Source organism: Hesperophylax consimilis, chromosome 21 (assembly GCF_061612785.1).
Source record: "Hesperophylax consimilis isolate HC1 chromosome 21, BYU_Hcon_1.0, whole genome shotgun sequence".
Lineage (NCBI taxonomy): Eukaryota > Metazoa > Arthropoda > Insecta > Trichoptera > Limnephilidae > Hesperophylax > Hesperophylax consimilis.
In genome coordinates this window covers 55819-83009 of record NC_142856.1, presented here as the reverse complement: position 1 = coordinate 83009, position 27191 = coordinate 55819, and positions in this window count along the sequence as shown.

The window sequence follows — 27191 nt, the reverse complement described above, 5'->3', positions numbered from 1 at the left end:
ACGATTTAACGCTCTTTTAAGGTTTTTCTGGTATTTTCCCTGTATTATGACGATTTAAGCCTCTTATAAGGTTTATCTGGTATTTTAACTGTTTTACGACCATTTAACGCTCTAATAAGGTTTTTCTGGTATTTTCACTGTTTTACGGCGATAAAACGCTCTTGTAAGGTTTATCTGGTATTTTCACTCTTTTACGACGGTTTGACAGATTTGAAGGGTTTTTCAATGATTTTTAGTGTAATACGACGATTTAACACTTTTTAATGGTTTTTCTATATTTTACAGCGTTTTAAGACAAATTAACGCTCTTATAAGGTTTGTCTGGTATTTTCACTGTTTAACGACGATTTTACGCTCTTATAAGGTTTTTCTGGTATTTTCACTGTTTTACGACTTTAAAACGCTCTTATAAGGTTTTTCTGTTATTTTCACTGTTTTACGACGATTAAACGCTCTTATAAGGTTTTTCTGGTATTTACACTGTTTAACGACGATTTGACAAATTTTAAGGGTTTTTCAATGATTTTTAGTGTAAAACGACGATTTAACACTTTTTAATGGTTTTTCTATGTTTTACAGCGTTTAAAGACGATTTAACGCTCTTTTAAGGTTTATCTGGTATTTTCACTGTTTTACGACGGTTTGACAAATTTCAAGGGTTTTTCAATGATTTTTAGTGTAAAACGACGATTAAACACTTTTTAATGGTTTTTCTATGTTTTACAGCGTTTAAAGACGATTTAACGCTCTTATAAGGTTTCTCTAGTATTTTCACTGTTTAACGAAGATTTAACAATTTTTAATGGTTTTTCTATATTTTACAGCGTTTTAAGACGATTTAACGCTCTTATAATGTTTATCTGGTATTTTCACTGTTTTACGACGGTTTGACAAATTTTAAGGGTTTTTCAATGATTTTTAGTGTAATACGACGATTTACCGTAAAACGGGGTGTATAGGGACAGTTTATGATCTTTAAGTAAACATAGCTCTTTTTCGTTGAGCCATAGGGACGATAATACTATGCAGAAAATTTGTTCTTATGCTTCTTTAATTATACGTTTCCCTATTTTGTGGGTTGCCATTGCACATTCTTCAATAAACGCAAAAAAAGCAAGTGTTCCTATTTACCTGCAATGCGGGGTGTTTAGGGACGCCTTTGGGGTGATTAGGGACGCCTTTGGGGTGATTAGGGACACCTGTGGGGTCATTGGAGAATTTTTTGGGATCATTGGGGACATATTTAAGGGAAGATCAGCACCAGGTTTCGATGGAATTACTGTCGAAACACTAAAAATTATCAAAAAACATATATCAAAACCCTTAACACATTTAATCAACATAAGTCTCCAAAGCGGAATATTCCCAACTGTATATAAACAAACCATCATCACTCCAATTCATAAATCTGGCAACCCTGTAGAAGTGTCAAATTATCGTCCAATATCGCTGATCTCAAACATTGCAAAAATCTTCGAGAAAATTATCAAAAAAAGTTTGACTGAATTTATTGACAAAAATGACGTAATTCACGGCAACCAATATGGATTTATGAAAAATAGAAGTACCCAAGATGCAATTGCCAAATTATCGAACATAATCCAGGACACATTAGACAAATCTTTGAAATGTCTCGGAATCTTCATAGATCTTAAAAAAGCTTTCGATAGTATTTCTCATGATAAACTTATTGAAAAATTGAATTGTGTTGGGATAAACGATAAAGCTTTAAAATGGATAAAAAGCTATTTATTTGAATGATGCCAAGTAGTCAAGATAAACAACTCTCTTAGTCTACCACTAACAAGTAATTTCGGGATACCGCAAGGCACAGTCCTAGGCCCCCTACTATTTATAATTTATGTCAACGATATTTTCAAACTACCACTTAACGCAAACATAATATCCTATGCCGACGACACAGCTATCATAGTGAATGGGATCGACTGGAATATAGTTAACGAACAAGCAAATAATTGCATGAACACATTGAAACAATGGTTTGATACAAATCTTCTCTCATTAAACACTAACAAGACATACTATATACATTTCTCAATTAACAAACTACAAACACTCCCTAACACTCAAATAATTATTCACAATAACAAATGTAATAAAAACATCTGTATCCAAGGCTGTTCAATATTGAACTCAGTATCAGAAATTAAATATCTCGGAGTGATAATAGAACAACATATGAAGTGGAAAAGACATATATGTGAATTGGTCAAGCGTATCAGAAAGTGTGTATACATATTCATAAGATTAAGAAATATTTTAAAAAGAAATAACCTAAAAAGAGTATATTACGCACTAATCCAGTCGTTAATTCAATACGGAATTATTGGATGGGGGGGGTCATACAATAAGATTCTGACACCGATCAAAGTGGTCCAGAAGCTAATCCTCAAAGTAATCCTCAAGAAACCCTCCACGTATCCAACAGAAACGCTATTTACAGATTTCGGGGTGCCCCGAGTAGAAGATATATTCAAGAAAAATGCAATTATTCAAATTTATAAAGATAATATAATCAAAAAATTTGAAACCCAGTTATCTAAAAGATATCAATACAATATCAAAATTCCAAAATGTAAAACCAAACAAATGCAAAATAACTATAAATATTTAGGAATAAAGTATTTCAACAACCTTCCGATTGAAATAAAGAAATTAAAGGATATTAACATACTTAAACTAAAACTAAAGTTACTCTTTCAGAAATAATCAATTAAATAATTGCCTGTTTTTCCCTTCATTGATATTTATTATCAGTCTATACTCATCCACTGTATTTAGATTTTGTCTCTTTGTATATTGTTCCTATCATTTATATACTTACTTATAGCATAATGATATTTTATTTTTCTTATAATTAGTGTAACTCTCTCACCAAGCACAAGAACCAGTTTCTTCATTGGTGAGATTGCGAACATAAATATATTTTGTAATGTAAATATATACTTTATGTACTCACATTATATCCTGTACCCACTTTATATATATATTAAATAATAAATAAAAAAAATTTAGGGGGTGAGTAAGAATCGAAATTAATAATTAGTTAACAGGCATCAAAACCTTAAAAGAGTTATAGTGTTTATTTTTGGATCAATAAGTAGATACCTACGCTAAACATATCTTTAAACTAAACTTCATAACATTTCGTACAAATAAATTCACAACTTAAAGCACCAGTAACACAAGTAGGGCAAGCAAAATTTTTGCACACAATGCATTTCATCCATCCAATAGAGGTCCAGTTAGACTTAAGTTTGTAATATTCAACATAATTACAAGCACAGCAGTGTTGCCTATGTAATTTGATGATAGTATTTGGTTGAACACTTTTTTCACCTTCAGGAGCAGTATTCTCACGTGACTTGACAACATTAGGTTGTTTAATTTGTTTGTCTTCACCCACAAGGGAATAAATTTCCTTGTCTTCCACTTCCATTGCCTCTCCTTCTATAACAGAAGCTGCCCTTTCCATTATCTCTTCTTCATTAAAAGTATTTTGGTTGAGAACTTTCAATGGTTCAGCTCGATAATGTTCTGAAGATGTTACATCAACCAGTTCTTGCCCGTTTTTGTCGTATATTTTTATCACATTGATCTTACTTGCGCATTTACGACTTTTATTGGTTCCTTCAGCTTGGTGTATATCTACAACCTGAATGTTTTGTGATTCTGTATTTTTGAAGTTAGAGCTGCTATTCAAATTACTTGATTTTTGAAGTGAAACTTCTTTAGGCGCGTAATGAATTTTCGGGGACGGAGTAAAACCGAGTCACGATCGAAACGAAAATGCGGGTACCCCCACCACCGATTAAAGTTCATTTGATCTAGTCAAAGTTTTGAAGTAAAATATAAATGCTTCTTAGCTCATCCCGACAACTGGCGTTGGTGGTGTAATGGTCAGCATAGTTGCCTTCCAAGCAGTTGATCCGAGTTCGATTCTCGGCCATCGCACATTATTTTTTTGTTTTTAACGCCTTTTTCATTCAATATCTTATTTTTTAGTAGGTCAGAACATTTTTTAAAAGAAAATAATATTGCAAAATAATAAAAACACTTATCTCACTGTGATAAAACATTACTCCGCTAGAGCGCGCTTTGCGTTATTGTGTTGGATTAAAATTATTATCTAATCCGTATATTATGATAATTGTATTACATTTATTTAATTAATTTATTTATTTTGATAATATGTAATAATTTTCAAAGTTTTGAAGTAACATATAAATGCTTCTTAGCTCATCCCGACAACTGGCGTTGGTGGTGTAATGGTCAGCATAGTTGCCTTCCAAGCAGTTGATCCGAGTTCGATTCTCGGCCATCGCACATTATTTTTTTGTTTTTAACGCCTTTTTCATTCAATATCTTATTTTTTAGTAGGTCAGAACATTTTTTAAAAGAAAATAATATTGCAAAATAATAAAAAAACACTTATCTCACTGTGATAAAACATTACTCCGCTAGAGCGCGCTTTGCGTTATTGTGTTGGATTAAAATTATTATCTAATCCGTATATTATGATAATTGTATTACATTTATTTAATTAATTTATTGAAGTGAAACTTCTTTAGGCGCGTAATGGATTTTCGATGGACGGAGTAAAACCGAGTCAGGATCGACACGAAAATGCGGGTACCCCCACCACCGCTCACCGTTCACTGTCCCTCTCTCACCATATGCGCTTGTTGAGGTGGGGGAGCCGCTCACGAACGTTCTCTCTCTTCTCTTCTTTCCTCTCTCTCAGACACCAGCGAACTGCGCCACGCCAAGCATCAGCTGCTTGGTTAGTATACTGCGTCGTGAGTGTAATACGAGTGAAATACGTAATTGATTGTGGTTCATACGGTTTAACAAAAGAAGTTTCACTTCTGTCTTGCGTAGGCTTGACACACCCACTTTTTTTAATTCTTTTTGTCTTTAAAGCGACTTTTTTCTGCGTACGAACTCTCTTTTGTGTCGTAATCACCGCTTTCTGAAGGTTCTCTATACATTTTTCGTCGACACTTTTTCCTGCTTGCAAAGAAATTTTCTTTTTCTTTTTATCTTCTTTATTGCTTGAGTCAGGATATCTCAAGTCTTTCAAGAGGGAAACTACCGATTCATTTAGTTCCTTAGTGCCATGGTGGTCATTTTGACTATCCTTTGGAAGTAGATCAAGCACAAGGTTCCGATTCAAAGGGTGTAAACCAGTCTTTTTAAATCCAGCAATAATGCTGTTCCCTGCATTCAGGGATATTTTGTCTGACAACTTTTTTAAAAGTCTGGGAAACATGCTTTTTGGTATGGCAGTTTCTTTTCGTCCATCATTTTCCTTCCAAGTGGCCAGTATGTCTCGCCAGGCCATTTTTAATGGCCGAAAATAAGCCACGTCAAGCGGCTGAGTGAGATGTGTGGAGTTACTGGTTAAAAAAACGAAATTTATATTATGATCTCTGCATTTTTTTATCGCTTAACAACACTTTTTAATGGTTTTTCTATGTTTTAGAGCGTTTAAAGACGATTTAACGCTCTTTTAAGGTTTATCTGGTATTTTCAATGTTTTACGACGATTGAACGCTCTAATAAGGTTTTTTCTGGTATTTTCACTGTTTAACGACGATTTAAAAATATGAAGGGTTTTTCAACGATTTTTAGTGCTATACGACGATTTAGAAACTTTTTAATGGTTTTTCTATATTTTACAGCGTTTTAAGACAATTTAACGCTCTGATAAGGTTTTTCTGGTATTTTCACTGTTTTACGACGATTTAAAGCTCTTATAAGGTTTTTCTGGTATTTTCACTGTTTTACGACGATTTGACAAATTTTAAGGGTTTTTCAATGATTTTTAGTGTAAAACGACGATTTAACACTTTTTAATGGTTTTTCTATGTTTTACAGCGTTAAAAGACGATTTAACGCTCTTATAAGGTTTATCTGGTATTTTCACTGTTTTACGACGATTAAATGCTCTTATAAGGTTTTTCTGGTATTTACACTGTTTTACGACGATTTGACGCTCTTATAAGGTTTTACTGGTATTTTCACTGTTTAACGACGATTTTACGTTCTCATAAGGTTTCTCTGGTATTTTCACTGTTAAACGACGATTTGACAAATTTTAAGGGTTTTTCAAAGATTTTTAGTGTAAAACGACGATTTAACACTTTTTAATGGTTTTTCTATGTTTTACAGCGTTTAAAGACGATTTAACGCTCTAATAAGGTTTTTCTGGTATTTTCACTAATTAACGATGATTTAAAAATATTAAGGGTTTTTCAACGATTTTTAGTGTAATACGACGATTTAACACTTTTTAATGGTTTTTCTATATTTTACAGCGTTTTAAGACAATTTAACGCTCTGATAAGGTTTTTCTGGTATTTTCACTGTTTTACGACGATTTATAAGGTTTTTCTGGTATTTTCAATGTTTTACGACGATTTGACAAATTTATATGGTTTTTCAAAGATTTTTAGTGTAATACGACGATTTAACACTTTTTAATGGTTTTTCTATATTTTGAAGCGTTTTAAGATGATTTAACGCTCTTATAAGGTTTTTCTGGTATTTTAACTGTTTTACGTCGATTTAACGCTCTTGTAAGGTTTTTCTGGTATTTTCACTGTTTTACGACGATTTGACGCTCTTATAAGGTTTTTCTGGTATTTACACTGTTTAACGACGATTTAACCCTTTTATAAGGTTTTTCTGGTATTTTCACTGTTTTACGACGATTTAACGCTCTTATAAGGTTTTTCTGGTATTGACACTGTTTTACGACGATTTGACGCTCTTCTAAGGTTTTTGTGGTATTTTTTTACTGTTTTACGACGATTAAACGCTCGTATAAGGTTATTCTGGTATTTGCACTGTTATACGATAATTTGACAAATTGTTAGAGTTTTTAAATGATTTTCAGTGAAATACGACGATCAAACACTTTTTAATGGTTTTTCTATATTTTACAGCGTTTGAGGACGATTTAACGCTCTTATAAGGTTTTTCTGGTATTTTCACTGTTTTACGACGATTTAACGCTCTTATAAGGTTTTTCTGGTATTTTCACTGTTTAACGGCGATAAAACGCTCTTGTAAGGTTTCTCTAGTATTTTCACTATTTAACGAAGATTTAACAATTTTTAATGGTTTTTCTATATTTTACAGCGTTTTAAGACGATTTAACGCTCTTATAAGGTGTATCTGGTATTTTCACTGTTTTACGACGATTAAATGCTCTTATAAGGTTTTTCTGGTATTTACACTGTTTTACGACGATTTGACGCTCTTATAAGGTTTTACTGGTATTTTCACTGTTTAACGACGATTTAACGCTCTCATAAGGTTTCTCTGGTATTTTCACTGTTAAACGACGATTTGACAAATTTTAAGGGTTTTTCAAAGATTTTTAGTGTAAAACGACGATTTAACACTTTTTAATGGTTTTTCTATGTTTTACAGCGTTTAAAGACGATTTAACGCTCTAATAAGGTTTTTCTGGTATTTTCACTATTTAACGACGATTTAAAAATATTAAGGGTTTTTCAACGATTTTTAATGTGTACTACGACGATTTAACACTTTTTAATGGTTTTTCTATATTTTACAACGTTTTAAGACAATTTAACGCTCTGATAAGGTTTTTCTGGTATTTTCACTGTTTTACGCTGATTTAACGCTCTTATAAGGTTTTTCTGGTATTTTCACCTTTTTACGACGATTTATAAGGTTTTTCTGGTATTTTCAATGTTTTACGACGATTTGACAAATTTATATGGTTTTTCAAAGATTTTTAGTGTAATACGACGATTTAACACTTTTTATGGTTTTTCTATATTTTAAAGCGTTTTAAGATGATTTATTGCTCTTATAAGGTTTTTCTGGTATTTTAACTGTTTTACGTCGATTTAACGCTCTTATAAGGTTTTTCTGTTATTTTCACTGATTAACGACGATTTAACGCTCATATAAGGTTTTTCTGGTATTTTTACTGTTTTACGACGATTTAACGCTCTTATAAGGTTTTTCTGGTATTTTCACTGTTTTACGACGATTTTACGCTCTTATAAGGTTTTTCTGGTATTTTCACCGTTATACGATAATTTGACAAGTTGTAAGAGTTTTTTTTATGATTTTCAGTGAAATACGACGATCAAACACTTTTTAATGGTTTTTCTTTATTTTACAGCGTTTTAAGACGATTTAACGCTCTTATAAGGTTTATCTGGTATTTTAACTGTTTAATGACGATTTGACAAATTTCTAGGGTTTTTCAGTGATTTTTAGTGTAATACGACGATCAAACACTTTTTAATGGTTTTTCTATATTTTACAGCGTCTTAAGATGATTTATTGCTCTTATTAGGTTTTTCTGGAATTTTAACTGTTTTACGTCGATTTAACGCTCTTATAAGGTTTTTCTGGTAATTTCACTATTTAACGACGATTTGACAAATAGTTAGGGTTTTTCAACGATTTTTAGTGTAATACGACGATTTAACAATTTTTAAGGGTTTTTCTAAATTTTACAGCGTTTTAAGACAATTTAACGCTCTAATAAGGTTTTTCTGGTATTTTCACTGTTTTACGACGATTTAACGCTCTTATAACGTTTTTCTGGTATTTTCACTGTTTTACGACGATTTATAAGGTTTTTCTGGTATTTTCACTGTTTTACGACGATTTGACAAATTTAAATGGTTTTTCAAAGATTTTTAGTGTAATACGACGATTTAACACTTTTTAATGGTTTTTCTATATTTTACAGCGTTTTAAGACAATTTAACGCTCTGATAAGGTTTTTCTGGTATTTTCACTGTTTTACGACGATTTAACGCTCTTTTAAGGTTTTTCTGGTATTGACACTGTTTTACGACGAGTTAACGCTTTTATAAGGTTTTTCTGGTATTTTCAATGTTTTACGACGATTTGACAAATTTATATGGTTTTTCAAAGATTTTTAGTGTAATACGACGATTTAACACTTTTTAATGGTTTTTCTATATTTTACAGCGTTTTAAGATGATTTAACGCTCTTATAAGGTTTTTCTGTTATTTTCACTGTTTAACGACGATTTAACGCTCTTATAAGGTTTTACTGGTATTTTCACTGTTTTACGACAATAAAACGCTCTTATAAGGTTTTTCTGTTATTGTCACTGTTAAACGACGATTTGACAAATTTTAAGTGTTTTTCAATGATTTTTAGTGTAAAACGACGATTTAACACTTTTTAATGGTTTTTCTATATTTTACAGCGTTTTAAGACAATTTAACGCTCTGATAAGGTTTTTCTGGTATTTTCACTGTTTTACGACGATTTAACGCTCTTATAAGGTTTTTCTGTAATTTTCACTGTTTTACGACGATTTAACAAATTTTAATGGTTTTTCTATATTTTACAGCGTTTGAGGACGATTTAACGCTCTGATAAGGTTTTTCTGGTATTTTCACTGTTTTACGACGAGTTAACGCTTTTATAAGGTTTTTCTGGTATTTTCAATGTTTCACGACGATTTGACAAATTTATATGGTTTTTCAAAGATTTTTAGTGTAATACGACGATTTAACACTTTTAAATGGTTTTTCTATGTTTTACAGCGTTAAAAGACGATTTAACGCTCTTATAAGGTTTTTCTAGTATTTTCACTGTTTAACGAAGATTTAACAATTTTTAATGGTTTTTCTATATTTTACAGCGTTTGAGGACGATTTAACGCTTTTATAAGGTTTATCTGGTATTTTCACTGTATTACGACGGTTTAACGCTCTTATAAGGTTTTTCTGGTATTTTCACTGTTTAACGACGATTTGACAAATTTTAAGAGTTTTTCAATGATTTTAAGTGTAATACGACGATTTAACACTTTTTAATGGTTTTTCTATATTTTACAGCGTTTTTAGACGATTTAACGCTCTTATAAGGTTTTTCTGGTATTTTCACTGTTTTACGACGATTAAACGCTCTTATAAGGTTTTTCTGGTATTTACACTAATTTACGACGATTTGACGCTCTCATAAGGTTTTTCTGGTATTTTCACTGTTTAACGACGATTTTACGCTCTCATAAGGTTTCTCTGGTATTTTCACTGTTAAACGACGATTTGACAAATTTTAAGGGTTTTTCAATGATTTTTTTTTGTGTAAAACGACGATTTAACACTTTTTAATGGTTTTTCTATGTTTTAGAGCGTTTTAAGACAATTTAACGCTCTGATAAGGTTTTTCTGGTATTTTCACTGTTTTACGACGATTTAACGCTCTTATAAGGTTTTTCTGGTATTTTCACTGTTTAACGGCGATAAAACGCTCTTGTAAGGTTTCTCTAGTATTTTCACTATTTAACGAAGATTTAACAATTTTTAATGGTTTTTCTATATTTTACAGCGTTTTAAGACGATTTAACGCTCTTATAAGGTGTATCTGGTATTTTCACTGTTTTACGACGATTAAATGCTCTTATAAGGTTTTTCTGGTATTTACACTGTTTTACGACGATTTGACGCTCTTATAAGGTTTTACTGGTATTTTCACTGTTTAACGACGATTTAACGCTCTCATAAGGTTTCTCTGGTATTTTCACTGTTAAACGACGATTTGACAAATTTTAAGGGTTTTTCAAAGATTTTTAGTGTAAAACGACGATTTAACACTTTTTAATGGTTTTTCTATGTTTTACAGCGTTTAAAGACGATTTAACGCTCTAATAAGGTTTTTCTGGTATTTTCACTATTTAACGACGATTTAAAAATATTAAGGGTTTTTCAACGATTTTTAATGTGTACTACGACGATTTAACACTTTTTAATGGTTTTTCTATATTTTACAACGTTTTAAGACAATTTAACGCTCTGATAAGGTTTTTCTGGTATTTTCACTGTTTTACGCTGATTTAACGCTCTTATAAGGTTTTTCTGGTATTTTCACCTTTTTACGACGATTTATAAGGTTTTTCTGGTATTTTCAATGTTTTACGACGATTTGACAAATTTATATGGTTTTTCAAAGATTTTTAGTGTAATACGACGATTTAACACTTTTTATGGTTTTTCTATATTTTAAAGCGTTTTAAGATGATTTATTGCTCTTATAAGGTTTTTCTGGTATTTTAACTGTTTTACGTCGATTTAACGCTCTTATAAGGTTTTTCTGTTATTTTCACTGATTAACGACGATTTAACGCTCATATAAGGTTTTTCTGGTATTTTTACTGTTTTACGACGATTTAACGCTCTTATAAGGTTTTTCTGGTATTTTCACTGTTTTACGACGATTTTACGCTCTTATAAGGTTTTTCTGGTATTTTCACCGTTATACGATAATTTGACAAGTTGTAAGAGTTTTTTTTATGATTTTCAGTGAAATACGACGATCAAACACTTTTTAATGGTTTTTCTTTATTTTACAGCGTTTTAAGACGATTTAACGCTCTTATAAGGTTTATCTGGTATTTTAACTGTTTAATGACGATTTGACAAATTTCTAGGGTTTTTCAGTGATTTTTAGTGTAATACGACGATCAAACACTTTTTAATGGTTTTTCTATATTTTACAGCGTCTTAAGATGATTTATTGCTCTTATTAGGTTTTTCTGGAATTTTAACTGTTTTACGTCGATTTAACGCTCTTATAAGGTTTTTCTGGTAATTTCACTATTTAACGACGATTTGACAAATAGTTAGGGTTTTTCAACGATTTTTAGTGTAATACGACGATTTAACAATTTTTAAGGGTTTTTCTAAATTTTACAGCGTTTTAAGACAATTTAACGCTCTAATAAGGTTTTTCTGGTATTTTCACTGTTTTACGACGATTTAACGCTCTTATAACGTTTTTCTGGTATTTTCACTGTTTTACGACGATTTATAAGGTTTTTCTGGTATTTTCACTGTTTTACGACGATTTGACAAATTTAAATGGTTTTTCAAAGATTTTTAGTGTAATACGACGATTTAACACTTTTTAATGGTTTTTCTATATTTTACAGCGTTTTAAGACAATTTAACGCTCTGATAAGGTTTTTCTGGTATTTTCACTGTTTTACGACGATTTAACGCTCTTTTAAGGTTTTTCTGGTATTGACACTGTTTTACGACGAGTTAACGCTTTTATAAGGTTTTTCTGGTATTTTCAATGTTTTACGACGATTTGACAAATTTATATGGTTTTTCAAAGATTTTTAGTGTAATACGACGATTTAACACTTTTTAATGGTTTTTCTATATTTTACAGCGTTTTAAGATGATTTAACGCTCTTATAAGGTTTTTCTGTTATTTTCACTGTTTAACGACGATTTAACGCTCTTATAAGGTTTTACTGGTATTTTCACTGTTTTACGACAATAAAACGCTCTTATAAGGTTTTTCTGTTATTGTCACTGTTAAACGACGATTTGACAAATTTTAAGTGTTTTTCAATGATTTTTAGTGTAAAACGACGATTTAACACTTTTTAATGGTTTTTCTATATTTTACAGCGTTTTAAGACAATTTAACGCTCTGATAAGGTTTTTCTGGTATTTTCACTGTTTTACGACGATTTAACGCTCTTATAAGGTTTTTCTGTAATTTTCACTGTTTTACGACGATTTAACAAATTTTAATGGTTTTTCTATATTTTACAGCGTTTGAGGACGATTTAACGCTCTGATAAGGTTTTTCTGGTATTTTCACTGTTTTACGACGAGTTAACGCTTTTATAAGGTTTTTCTGGTATTTTCAATGTTTCACGACGATTTGACAAATTTATATGGTTTTTCAAAGATTTTTAGTGTAATACGACGATTTAACACTTTTAAATGGTTTTTCTATGTTTTACAGCGTTAAAAGACGATTTAACGCTCTTATAAGGTTTTTCTAGTATTTTCACTGTTTAACGAAGATTTAACAATTTTTAATGGTTTTTCTATATTTTACAGCGTTTGAGGACGATTTAACGCTTTTATAAGGTTTATCTGGTATTTTCACTGTATTACGACGGTTTAACGCTCTTATAAGGTTTTTCTGGTATTTTCACTGTTTAACGACGATTTGACAAATTTTAAGAGTTTTTCAATGATTTTAAGTGTAATACGACGATTTAACACTTTTTAATGGTTTTTCTATATTTTACAGCGTTTTTAGACGATTTAACGCTCTTATAAGGTTTTTCTGGTATTTTCACTGTTTTACGACGATTAAACGCTCTTATAAGGTTTTTCTGGTATTTACACTAATTTACGACGATTTGACGCTCTCATAAGGTTTTTCTGGTATTTTCACTGTTTAACGACGATTTTACGCTCTCATAAGGTTTCTCTGGTATTTTCACTGTTAAACGACGATTTGACAAATTTTAAGGGTTTTTCAATGATTTTTTTTTGTGTAAAACGACGATTTAACACTTTTTAATGGTTTTTCTATGTTTTAGAGCGTTTTAAGACAATTTAACGCTCTGATAAGGTTTTTCTGGTATTTTCACTGTTTGACGACGATTTAACGCTCTTATAAGGTTTTTCTGGTATTTTCACTGTTTTACGACGATTTGACAAATTTTAAGGGTTTTTCAATGATTTTTAGTGTAAAACGACGATTTAACACTTTTTAATGGTTTTTCTATGTTTTACAGCGTTTTAAGACGATTTAACGCTCTTATAAGGTTTATCTGGTATTTTCACTGTTTTACGACGATTAAATGCTCTTATAAGGTTTTTCTGGTATTAACACTGTTTTACGATGATTTGACGCTCTTATAAGGTTTTACTGGTATTTTCACTGTTTAACGACGATTTTACGCTCTCATAAGGTTTCTCTGGTATTTTCACTGTAAAACGACGATTTGACAAATTTTAAGGGTTTTTCAAAGATTTTTAGTGTAAAACGACGATTTAACACTTTTTAATGGTTTTTCTATGTTTTACAGCGTTTAAAGACGATTTAACGCTCTAATAAGGTTTTTCTGGTATTTTCACTATTTAACGACGATTTTAAAATATTAAGGGTTTTTCAACGATTTTTAGTGTAATACGACGATTTAACACTTTTTAATGGTTTTTCTATATTTTACAGCGTTTTAAGACAATTTAACGCTCTGATAAGGTTTTTCTGGTATTTTCACTGTTTTACGCTGATTTAACGCTCTTATAAGGTTTTTCTGGTATTTACACTGTTTTACGACGATTTAGCGCTCTTATAAGGTTTTTCTGGTATTTTCACCGTTTTACGACGATTTATAAAGTTTTTCTGGTATTTTCAATGTTTTACGACGATTTGACAAATTTATATAGTTTTTCAAAGATTTTTAGTGTAATACGACGATTTAACACTTTTTAATGGTTTTTCAATATTTTAAAGCGTTTTAAGATGATTTAACGCTCTTATAAGGTTTTTCTGGTATTTTAACTGTTTTACGTCGATTAAACGCTCTTGTAAGGTTTTTCTGGTATTTTCACTGTTTTACGACGATTTGACGCTCTTATAAGGTTTTTCTGGTATTTACACTGTTTAACGACGATTTCACGCTCTTACAAGGTTTTTCTGGTATTTTCACTGTTTTACGACGATTTAACGCTCTTATAAGGTTTTTCTGGTATTGACACTGTTTTACGACGATTTGACGCTCTTCTAAGGTTTTTCTGGTATTTTTTTGACTGTTTTACGACGATTCAACGCTCGTATAAGGTTTTTCTGGTATTTGCACTGTTATACGATAATTTGACAAATTGTTAGAGTTTTTAAATGATTTTCAGTGAAATACGACGATCAAACACTTTTTAATGGTTTTTCTATATTTTACAGCGTTTGAGGACGATTTAACGCTCTTATAAGGTTTTTCTGGTATTTTCACTGTTTTACGACGATTTAACGCTCTTATAAGGTTTTTCTGGTATTTTCACTGTTTAACGACGATTTGACAAATATTAAGGGTTTTTCAACGATTTTTAGTGTTTTACGACGATTTAACACTTTTTAATGGTTTTTCTATATTTTACAGCGTTTTAAGACAATTTAACGCTCTGATAAGGTTTCTCTGGTATTTTCACTGTTTGACGACGATTTAACGCTCGTATAAGGTTTTTCTGGTATTTTCACTGTTTTTCGACGATTTGACTCTCTTATAAGGTTTCTCTAGTATTTTCACTGTTTAACGAAGATTTAACAATTTTTAATGGTTTTTCTATATTTTACAGCGTTTTAAGACGATTTAACGCTCTTATAAGGTTTATCTGGTATTTTCACTGTTTTACGACGATTAAATGCTCTTATAAGGTTTTTCTGGTATTTACACTGTTTTACGACGATTTGACGCTCTTTTAAGGTTCTACTGGTATTTTCACTGTTTAACGACGACTTTACGCTCTCATAAGGTTTCTCTGGTATTTTCACTGTTCAACGACGATTTGACAAATTTTAAGGGTTTTTCAAAGATTTTTAGTGTAAAACGACGATTTAACACTTTTTAATGGTTTTTCTATGTTTTACAGCGTTTAAAGACGATTTAACGCTCTAATAAGGTTTTTCTGGTATTTTCACTATTTAACGACGATTTAAAAATATTAAGGGTTTTTCAACGATTTTTAGTGTAATACGACGATTTAACACTTTTTAATGGTTTTTCTATATTTTACAGCGTTTTAAGACAATTTAACGCTCTGATAAGGTTTTTCTGGTATTTTCACTGTTTTACGCCGATTTAACGCTCTTTTAAGGTTTTTCTGGTATTTACACTGTTTTACGACGATTTAGCGCTCTTATAAGGTTTTTCTGGTATTTTCACTGTTTTACGACGATTTATAAGGTTTTTCTGGTATTTTCAATGTTTTACGACGATTTGACAAATTTATATGGTTTTTCAAAGATTTTTAGTGTTATACGACGATTTAACACTTTTTAATGGTTTTTCTATATTTTAAAGCGTTTTAAGATGATTTAACGCTCTTTTAAGGTTTTTCTGGTATTTTAACTGTTTTACGTCGATTTAACGCTCTTGTAAGGTTTTTCTGTTATTTTCACTGTTTAACGACGATTTAACGCTCATATAAGGGTTTTCTGGTATTTTTACTGTTTTACGACGATTTTACGCTCTTATAAGGTTTTTCTGGTATTTTCACTGTTTTACGACGATTTGACGCTCTAATAAGGTTTTTCTGGTATTTTCACTATTTTACGACGATTAAACGCTCTGATAAGGTTTTTCTTTTTTTTTCACCGTTATACGATAATTTGACAAATTGTAAGAGTTTTTTTTATGATTTTCAGTGAAATACGACGATCAAACACTTTTTAATGGTTTTTCTTTATTTTACAGCGTTTTTAGACGATTTAACGCTCTTATAAGGTTTTTCTGGTATTTTCACTGTTTAACGACGATTTGACAAATATTTAGGGTTTTTCAACGATTTTGAGTTTAATACGACGATTTAACACTTTTAATGGTTTTTTTATATTTTACAGCGTTTTAAGACGATTTAACGCTCTTATAAGGTTTATCTGGTATTTTCACTGTTTTATGACGATTTGACAAATTTCTAGGGTTTTTCAATGATTTTTAGTGTAATACGACGATCAAAAACTGTTTTACGACAATAAAACGCTCTTATAAGGTTTTTCTGTTATTGTCACTGTTAAAGGACGATTTGACAAATTTTAAGGGTTTTTCAATGATTTTTAGTGTTAAACGACGATTTAACACTTTTTAATGGTTTTTCTATATTTTACAGCGTTTTAAGATGATTTATTGCTCTTATAAGGTTTTTCTGGTATTTTAACTGTTTTACGTCGATTTAACGCTCTTATAAGGTTTTTCTGTTATTTTCACTGTTTTACGACGATTTGACAAATTTATATGGTTTTTCAAAGATTTTTAGTGTAATACGACGATTTAACACTTTTTAATGGGTTTTCAATATTTTAAAGCGTTTTAAGATGATTTAACGCTCTTATAAGGTTTTTCTGGTATTTTAACTGTTTTACGTCGATTTAACGCTCTTGTAAGGTTTTTCTGGTATTTTCACTGTTTTACGACGATTTGACGCTCTTATAAGGTTTTTCTGGTATTTACACTGTTTAACGACGATTTCACGCTCTTATAAGGTTTTTCTGGTATTTTCACTGTTTTACGACGTTTTAACGCTCTTATAAGGTTTTTCTGGTATTGACACTGTTTTACGACGATTTGACGCTCTTCTAAGGTTTTTGTGGTAATTTTTTTACTGTTTTACGACGATTCAACGCTCGTATAAGGTTTTTCTGGTATTTGCACTGTTTACGATAATTTGACAAATTGTTAGAGTTTTTAAATGATTTTCAGTGAAATACGACGATCAAACACTTTTTAATGGTTTTTCTATATTTTACAGCGTTTGAGGACGATTTAACGCTCTTATAAGGTTTTTCTGGTATTTTCACTGTTTTACGACGATTTAACGCTCTTATAAGGTTTTTCTGGTATTTTCACTGTTTTACGACGATTTATAAGGTTTTTCTGGTATTTTCACTGTTTAACGACGATTTGACAAATATTAAGGGTTTTTCAACGATTTTTAGTGTTTTACGACGATTTAACACTTTTTAATGGTTTTTCTATATTTTACAGCGTTTTAAGACAATTTAACGCTCTGATAAGGTTTCTCTGGTATTTTCACTGTTTGACGACGATTTAACGCTCGTATAAGGTTTTTCTGGTATTTTCACTGTTTTTCGACGATTTGACGCTCTTATAAGGTTTCTCTAGTATTTTCACTGTTTAACGAAGATTTAACAATTTTTAATGGTTTTTCTATATTTTACAGCGTTTTAAGACGATTTAACGCTCTTGTAAGGTTTATCTGGTATTTTCACTGTTTTACGACGATTAAATGCTCTTATAAGGTTTTTCTGGTATTTACACTGTTTTACGACGATTTGACGCTCTTTTAAGGTTTTACTGGTATTTTCACTGTTTAACGACGATTTTACGCTCTCATAAGGTTTCTCTGGTATTTTCACTGTTAAACGACGATTTGACAAATTTTAAGGGTTTTTCAAAGATTTTTAGTGTAAAACGACGATTTAACACTTTTTAATGGTTTTTCTATATTTTACAGCGTTTGAGGACGATTTAACGCTCTTATAAGGTTTTTCTGGTATTTACACTGTTTTACGACGATTTGACGCTCTTTTAAGGTTTTACTGGTATTTTCACTGTTTAACGACGACTTTACGCTCTCATAAGGTTTCTCTGGTATTTTCACTGTTAAACGACGATTTGACAAATTTTAAGGGTTTTTCAAAGATTTTTAGTGTAAAACGACGATTTAACACTTTTTAATGGTTTTTCTATGTTTTACAGCGTTTAAAGACGATTTAACGCTCTAATAAGGTTTTTCTGGTATTTTCACTATTTAACGACGATTTAAAAATATTAAGGGTTTTTCAACGATTTTTAGTGTAATACGACGATTTAACACTTTTTAATGGTTTTTCTATATTTTACAGCGTTTTAAGACAATTAAACGCTCTGATAAGGTTTTTCTGGTATTTTCACTGTTTTACGCTGATTTAACGCTCTTTTAAGGTTTTTCTGGTATTTACACTGTTTTACGACGATTTAGCGCTCTTATAAGGTTTTTCTGGTATTTTCACTTTTTTACGACGATTTATAAGGTTTTTCTGGTATTTTCAATGTTTTACGACGATTTGACAAATTTATATGGTTTTTCAAAGATTTTTAGTGTAATACGACGATTTAACACTTTTTAATGGTTTTTCTATATTTTAAAGCGTTTTAAGATGATTTAACGCTCTTTTAAGGTTTTTCTGGTATTTTAACTGTTTTACGTCGATTTAACGCTCTTGTAAGGTTTTTCTGTTATTTTCACTGTTTAACGACGATTTAACGCTCATATAAGGGTTTTCTGGTATTTTTACTGTTTTACGACGATTTGACGCTCTTATAAGGTTTTTCTGGTATTTTCACTGTTTTACGACGATTTGACGCTCTAATAAGGTTTTTCTGGTATTTTCACTATTTTACGACGATTAAACGCTCTGATAAGGTTTTTCTTTTTTTTTCACCGTTATACGATAATTTGACAAATTGTAAGAGTTTTTTTATGATTTTCAGTGAAATACGACGATCAAACACTTTTTAATGGTTTTTCTTTATTTTACAGCGTTTTTAGACGATTTAACGCTCTTATAAGGTTTTTCTGGTATTTTCACTGTTTAACGACGATTTGACAAATATTTAGGGTTTTTCAACGATTTTGAGTTTAATACGACGATTTAACACTTTTAATGGTTTTTTTATATTTTACAGCGTTTTAAGACGATTTAACGCTCTTATAAGGTTTATCTGGTATTTTCACTGTTTTATGACGATTTGACAAATTTCTAGGGTTTTTCAATGATTTTTAGTGTAATACGACGATCAAAAACTTTTTAATGGTTTTTCTATATTTTACAGCGTTTTAAGACGATTTAACGCTCTTATAAGGTTTATCTGGTATTTTCACTGTTTTAAGACGATTTGACAAATTTTTAGGGGTTTTCAATGATTTTTAGTGTAATACGACGATTTAACACTTTTTAATGGTTTTTCTATATTTTACAGCGTCTTAAGATGATTTATTGCTCTTATAAGGTTTTTCTGGTATTTTAACTGTTTTACGTCGATTTAACGCTCTTATAAGGTTTTTCTGGTAATTTCACTGTTTAACGACGATTTGACAAATAGTTAAGGTTTTTCAACGATTTTTAGTGTAATACGACGATTTAACACTTTTTAAGGGTTTTTCTAAATTTTACAGCGTTTTTAGACAATTTAACGCTCTATTAAGGTTTTTCTGGTATTTTCACTGTTTTACGACGATTTAACGCTCTTATAACGTTTTTCTGGTATTTTCACTGTTTTACGACGATTTATAAGGTTTTTCTGGTATTTTCACTGTTTTACGACGATTTGACAAATTTAAATGGTTTTTCAAAGAATTTTAGTGTAATACGACGTTTTAACACTTTTTAATGGTTTTTCTATATTTTACAGCGTTTTAAGACAATTTAACGCTCTGATAAGGTTTAACTGGTATTTTCACTGTTTTACGACAATAAAACGCTCTTATAAGGTTTTCCTGTTATTGTCACTGTTAAACGACGATTTGACAAATTTTAAGGGTTTTTCAATGATTTTTAGTGTAAAACGACGATTTAACACTTTTTAATGGTTTTTCTATATTTGTCAGCGTTTTAAGACAATTTAACGCTCTGATAAGGTTTTTCTGGTATTTTCACTGTTTTACGACGATTTAACGCTCTTATAAGGTTTTTCTGTTATTTTCACTGTTTTACGACGATTTGACAAATTTTAAGGGTTTTTCAATGATTTTTAGTGTAAAATGACGATTTAACACTTTTTTATGGTTTTTCTATGTTTTACAGCGTTAAAAGACGATTTAACGCTCTTATAAGGTTTCTCTAGTATTTTCACTGTTAAACGAAGATTTAACAATTTTTAATGGTTTTTCTATATTTTACAGCGTTTGAGGACGATTTAACGCTCTTATAAGGTTTATCTGGTATTTTCACTGTTTTACGACGGTTTAACGCTCTTATAAGGTTTTTCTGGTATTTTCACTGTTGAACGACGATTAAACGCTCTTATAAGGTTTTTCTGGTATTTTCACTGTTTTACGACGATTTAACGCTCTTATAAGGTTTTTCTGGTATTTTCACTGTTTTACGACGATTTATAAGGTTTTTCTGGTATTTTCACTGTTTAACGACGATTTGACAAATAGTTAAGGTTTTTCAACGATTTTTAGTGTAATACGACGATTTAACACTTTTTAAGGGTTTTTCTAAATTTTACAGCGTTTTTAGACAATTTAACGCTCTATTAAGGTTTTTCTGGTATTTTCACTGTTTTACGACGATTTAACGCTCTTATAACGTTTTTCTGGTATTTTCACTGTTTTACGACGATTTATAAGGTTTTTCTGGTATTTTCACTGTTTTACGACGATTTGACAAATTTAAATGGTTTTTCAAAGAATTTTAGTGTAATACGACGTTTTAACACTTTTTAATGGTTTTTCTATATTTTACAGCGTTTTAAGACAATTTAACGCTCTGATAAGGTTTAACTGGTATTTTCACTGTTTTACGACAATAAAACGCTCTTATAAGGTTTTCCTGTTATTGTCACTGTTAAACGACGATTTGACAAATTTTAAGGGTTTTTCAATGATTTTTAGTGTAAAACGACGATTTAACACTTTTTAATGGTTTTTCTATATTTGTCAGCGTTTTAAGACAATTTAACGCTCTGATAAGGTTTTTCTGGTATTTTCACTGTTTTACGACGATTTAACGCTCTTATAAGGTTTTTCTGTTATTTTCACTGTTTTACGACGATTTGACAAATAGTTAAGGTTTTTCAACGATTTTTAGTGTAATACGACGATTTAACACTTTTTAATGGTTTTTCTATATTTGTCAGCGTTTTAAGACAATTTAACGCTCTGATAAGGTTTTTCTGGTATTTTCACTGTTTTACGTCGATTTAACGCTCTTATAAGGTTTTTCTGGTAATTTCACTGTTTAACGACGATTTGACAAATAGTTAAGGTTTTTCAACGATTTTTAGTGTAATACGACGATTTAACACTTTTTAAGGGTTTTTCTAAATTTTACAGCGTTTTTAGACAATTTAACGCTCTATTAAGGTTTTTCTGGTATTTTCACTGTTTTACGACGATTTAACGCTCTTATAACGTTTTTCTGGTATTTTCACTGTTTTACGACGATTTATAAGGTTTTTCTGGTATTTTCACTGTTTTACGACGATTTGACAAATTTAAATGGTTTTTCAAAGAATTTTAGTGTAATACGACGTTTTAACACTTTTTAATGGTTTTTCTATATTTTACAGCGTTTTAAGACAATTTAACGCTCTGATAAGGTTTAACTGGTATTTTCACTGTTTTACGACAATAAAACGCTCTTATAAGGTTTTCCTGTTATTGTCACTGTTAAACGACGATTTGACAAATTTTAAGGGTTTTTCAATGATTTTTAGTGTAAAACGACGATTTAACACTTTTTAATGGTTTTTCTATATTTGTCAGCGTTTTAAGACAATTTAACGCTCTGATAAGGTTTTTCTGGTATTTTCACTGTTTTACGACGATTTAACGCTCTTATAAGGTTTTTCTGTTATTTTCACTGTTTTACGACGATTTGACAAATTTTAAGGGTTTTTCAATGATTTTTAGTGTAAAATGACGATTTAACACTTTTTTATGGTTTTTCTATGTTTTACAGCGTTAAAAGACGATTTAACGCTCTTATAAGGTTTCTCTAGTATTTTCACTGTTAAACGAAGATTTAACAATTTTTAATGGTTTTTCTATATTTTACAGCGTTTGAGGACGATTTAACGCTCTTATAAGGTTTATCTGGTATTTTCACTGTTTTACGACGGTTTAACGCTCTTATAAGGTTTTTCTGGTATTTTCACTGTTGAACGACGATTAAACGCTCTTATAAGGTTTTTCTGGTATTTTCACTGTTTTACGACGATTTAACGCTCTTATAAGGTTTTTCTGGTATTTTCACTGTTTTACGACGATTTATAAGGTTTTTCTGGTATTTTCACTGTTTAACGACGATTTGACAAATTTTAAGGGTTTTTCAATGATTTTTAGTGTAAAATGACGATTTAACACTTTTTAATGGTTTTTCTATGTTTTACAGCGTTAAAAGACGATTTAACGCTCTTATAAGGTTTCTCTAGTATTTTCACTGTTTAACGAAGATTTAACAATTTTTAATGGTTTTTCTATATTTTACAGCGTTTGAGGACGATTTAACGCTCTTATAAGGTTTATCTGGTATTTTCACTGTTTTACGACGGTTTAACGCTCTTATAAGGTTTTTCTGGTATTTTCACTGTTGAACGACGATTTAACGCTCTTATAAGGTTTTTCTGGTATGTTCACTGTTTTACGACGATTTAACGCTCTTTTAAGGTTTTTCTGGTATTTTCACTGTTTTACGAAGAAAAAACGCTCTTGTAAGGTTTATCTGGTATTTTAATTGTTTTACGACGATTTAACGCTCTAATAAGGTTTTTCTGGTATTTTCACTGTTGAACGACGATTTAACGCTCTTATAAGGTTTTTCTGGTATGTTCACTGTTTTACGACGATTTAACGCTCTTTTAAGGTTTTTCTGGTATTTTCCCTGTATTATGACGATTAAAGCCTCTAATAAGGTTTATCTGGTATTTTAACTGTTTTACGACCATTTAACGCTCTAATAAGGTTTTTCTGGTATTTTCACTGTTTTTTACGACGATTTATTGCTCTTTTAAGGTTTTTCTGGTATTTTCACTGTTTTACGACGATTTATAAGGTTTTTCTGGTATTTTCAATGTTTTACGACGATTTGACAAATTTATATGGTTTTTCAAAGATTTTTAGTGTAATACGACGATTTAACACTTTTTAATGGTTTTTCTATATTTTACAGCGTTTTAAGATGATTTAACGCTCTTATAAGGTTTTTCTGTTATTTTCACTGTTTAACGACGATTTAACGCTCTCATAAGGTTTTTCTGGTATTTTCACTGTTTTACGACGATTTAACGCTCTTATAAGGTTTTACTGGTATTTTCACTGTTTTACGACAATAAAACGCTCTTATAAGGTTTTTCTGTTATTGTCACTGTTTTACGACGATTAAACGCTCTTATAAGGTTTTTCTGTTATTTTCACTGTTTAACGACGATTTAACGCTCTTATAAGGTTTTTCTGGTATTTTCACTGTTTTACGACGATTTTACGCTCTTATAAGGTTTTTCTGTTATTGTCACTGTTTTACGACGATTAAACGCTCTTATAAGGTTTTTCTGGTATTTTCACTGTTTAACGACGATTAAAAAATATTAAGGGTTTTTCAACGATTTTTAGTGTAATACGACGATTTAACACTTTTTAATGGTTTTTCTATATTTTACAGCGTTTTAAGACAATTTAACGCTCTTATAAGGTTTTTCTGGTATTTTAACTGTTTTACGACGATTTAACGCTCTAATAAGGTTTTTCTGGTATTTTCACTGTTGAACGACGATTTAACGCTCTTATAAGGTTTTTCTGGTATGTTCACTGTTTTACGACGATTTAACGCTCTTTGAAGGTTTTTCTGGTATTTTCCCTGTATTATGACGATTTAAGCCTCTTATAAGGTTTATCTGATATTTTAACTGTTTTACGACCATTTAACGCTCTAATAAGGTTTTTCTGGTATTTTCACTGGTGAACGACGATTTAACGCTCTTATAAGGTTTTTCTGGTATGTTCACTGTTTTACGACGATTTGACGCTCTTAAAAAGGTTTTTCTGGTATTTTCACTGTTTTTTACGACGATTTAACAGTCTTATAAGGTTTTTCTGGTATTTTCACTGTTTTACGGCGATAAAACGCTCTTGTAAGGTTTATCTGGTATTTTCACTGTTTTACGACGGTTTGACAGATTTGAAGGGTTTTTCAATGATTTTTAGTGTAATACGACGATTTAACACTTTTTAATGGTTTTTCTATATTTTAAAGCGTTTTAAGACAAATTAACGCTCTTATAAGGTTTTTCTGGTATTTTCACTGTTTTACGACGATTAAACGCTCTTATAAGGTTTTTCTGGTATTTTCACTGTTTTACGACGATAAAACGCTCTTATAAGGTTTTTCTGTTATTTTCACTGTTTTACGACGATTTAACAAATTTTAATGGTTTTTCTATATTTTACAGCGTTTGAGGACGATTTAACGCTCTGATAAGGTTTTTCTGGTATTTTCACTGTTCAACGACGATTTGACAAATTTTAAGGGTTTTTCAAAGATTTTTAGTGTAAAACGACGATTTAACACTTTTTAATGGTTTTTCTATGTTTTACAGCGTTTAAAGACGATTTAACGCTCTAATAAGGTTTTTCTGGTATTTTCACTATTTAACGACGATTTAAAAATATTAAGGGTTTTTCAACGATTTTTAGTGTAATACGACGATTTAACACTTTTTAATGGTTTTTCTATATTTTACAGCGTTTTAAGACAATTTAACGCTCTGATAAGGTTTTTCTGGTATTTTCACTGTTTTACGCTGATTTAACGCTCTTTTAAGGTTTTTCTGGTATTTACACTGTTTTACGACGATTTAGCGCTCTTATAAGGTTTTTCTGGTATTTTCACTGTTTTACGACGATTTATAAGGTTTTTCTGGTATTTTCAATGTTTTACGACGATTTGACAAATTTATATGGTTTTTCAAAGATTTTTAGTGTAATACGACGATTTAACACTTTTTAATGGTTTTTCTATATTTTAAAGCGTTTTAAGATGATTTAACGCTCTTTTAAGGTTTTTCTGGTTTTTTAACTGTTTTACGTCGATTTAACGCTCTTGTAAGGTTTTTCTGTTATTTTCACTGTTTAACGACGATTTAACGCTCATATAAGGGTTTTCTGGTATTTTTACTGTTTTACGACGATTTTACGCTCTTATAAGGTTTTTCTGGTATTTTCACTGTTTTACGACGATTTGACGCTCTAATAAGGTTTTTCTGGTATTTTCACTATTTTACGACGATTAAACGCTCTGATAAGGTTTTTCTTTTTTTTTCACCGTTATACGATAATTTGACAAATTGTAAGAGTTTTTTTTATGATTTTCAGTGAAATACGACGATCAAACACTTTTTAATGGTTTTTCTTTATTTTACAGCGTTTTTAGACGATTTAACGCTCTTATAAGGTTTTTCTGGTATTTTCACTGTTTAACGACGATTTGACAAATATTTAGGGTTTTTCAACGATTTTGAGTTTAATACGACGATTTAACACTTTTAATGGTTTTTTTATATTTTACAGCGTTTTAAGACGATTTAACGCTCTTATAAGGTTTATCTGGTATTTTCACTGTTTTATGACGATTTGACAAATTTCTAGGGTTTTTCAATGATTTTTAGTGTAATACGACGATCAAAAACTGTTTTACGACAATAAAACGCTCTTATAAGGTTTTTCTGTTATTGTCACTGTTAAAGGACGATTTGACAAATTTTAAGGGTTTTTCAATGATTTTTAGTGTTAAACGACGATTTAACACTTTTTAATGGTTTTTCTATATTTTACAGCGTTTTAAGATGATTTATTGCTCTTATAAGGTTTTTCTGGTATTTTAACTGTTTTACGTCGATTTAACGCTCTTATAAGGTTTTTCTGTTATTTTCACTGTTTTACGACGATTTGACAAATTTATATGGTTTTTCAAAGATTTTTAGTGTAATACGACGATTTAACACTTTTTAATGGGTTTTCAATATTTTAAAGCGTTTTAAGATGATTTAACGCTCTTATAAGGTTTTTCTGGTATTTTAACTGTTTTACGTCGATTTAACGCTCTTGTAAGGTTTTTCTGGTATTTTCACTGTTTTACGACGATTTGACGCTCTTATAAGGTTTTTCTGGTATTTACACTGTTTAACGACGATTTCACGCTCTTATAAGGTTTTTCTGGTATTTTCACTGTTTTACGACGTTTTAACGCTCTTATAAGGTTTTTCTGGTATTGACACTGTTTTACGACGATTTGACGCTCTTCTAAGGTTTTTGTAGTAATTTTTTTACTGTTTTACGACGATTCAACGCTCGTATAAGGTTTTTCTGGTATTTGCACTGTTTACGATAATTTGACAAATTGTTAGAGTTTTTAAATGATTTTCAGTGAAATACGACGATCAAACACTTTTTAATGGTTTTTCTATATTTTACAGCGTTTGAGGACGATTTAACGCTCTTATAAGGTTTTTCTGGTATTTTCACTGTTTTACGACGATTTAACGCTCTTATAAGGTTTTTCTGGTATTTTCACTGTTTTACGACGATTTATAAGGTTTTTCTGGTATTTTCACTGTTTAACGACGATTTGACAAATATTAAGGGTTTTTCAACGATTTTTAGTGTTTTACGACGATTTAACACTTTTTAATGGTTTTTCTATATTTTACAGCGTTTTAAGACAATTTAACGCTCTGATAAGGTTTCTCTGGTATTTTCACTGTTTGACGACGATTTAACGCTCGTATAAGGTTTTTCTGGTATTTTCACTGTTTTTCGACGATTTGACGCTCTTATAAGGTTTCTCTAGTATTTTCACTGTTTAACGAAGATTTAACAAT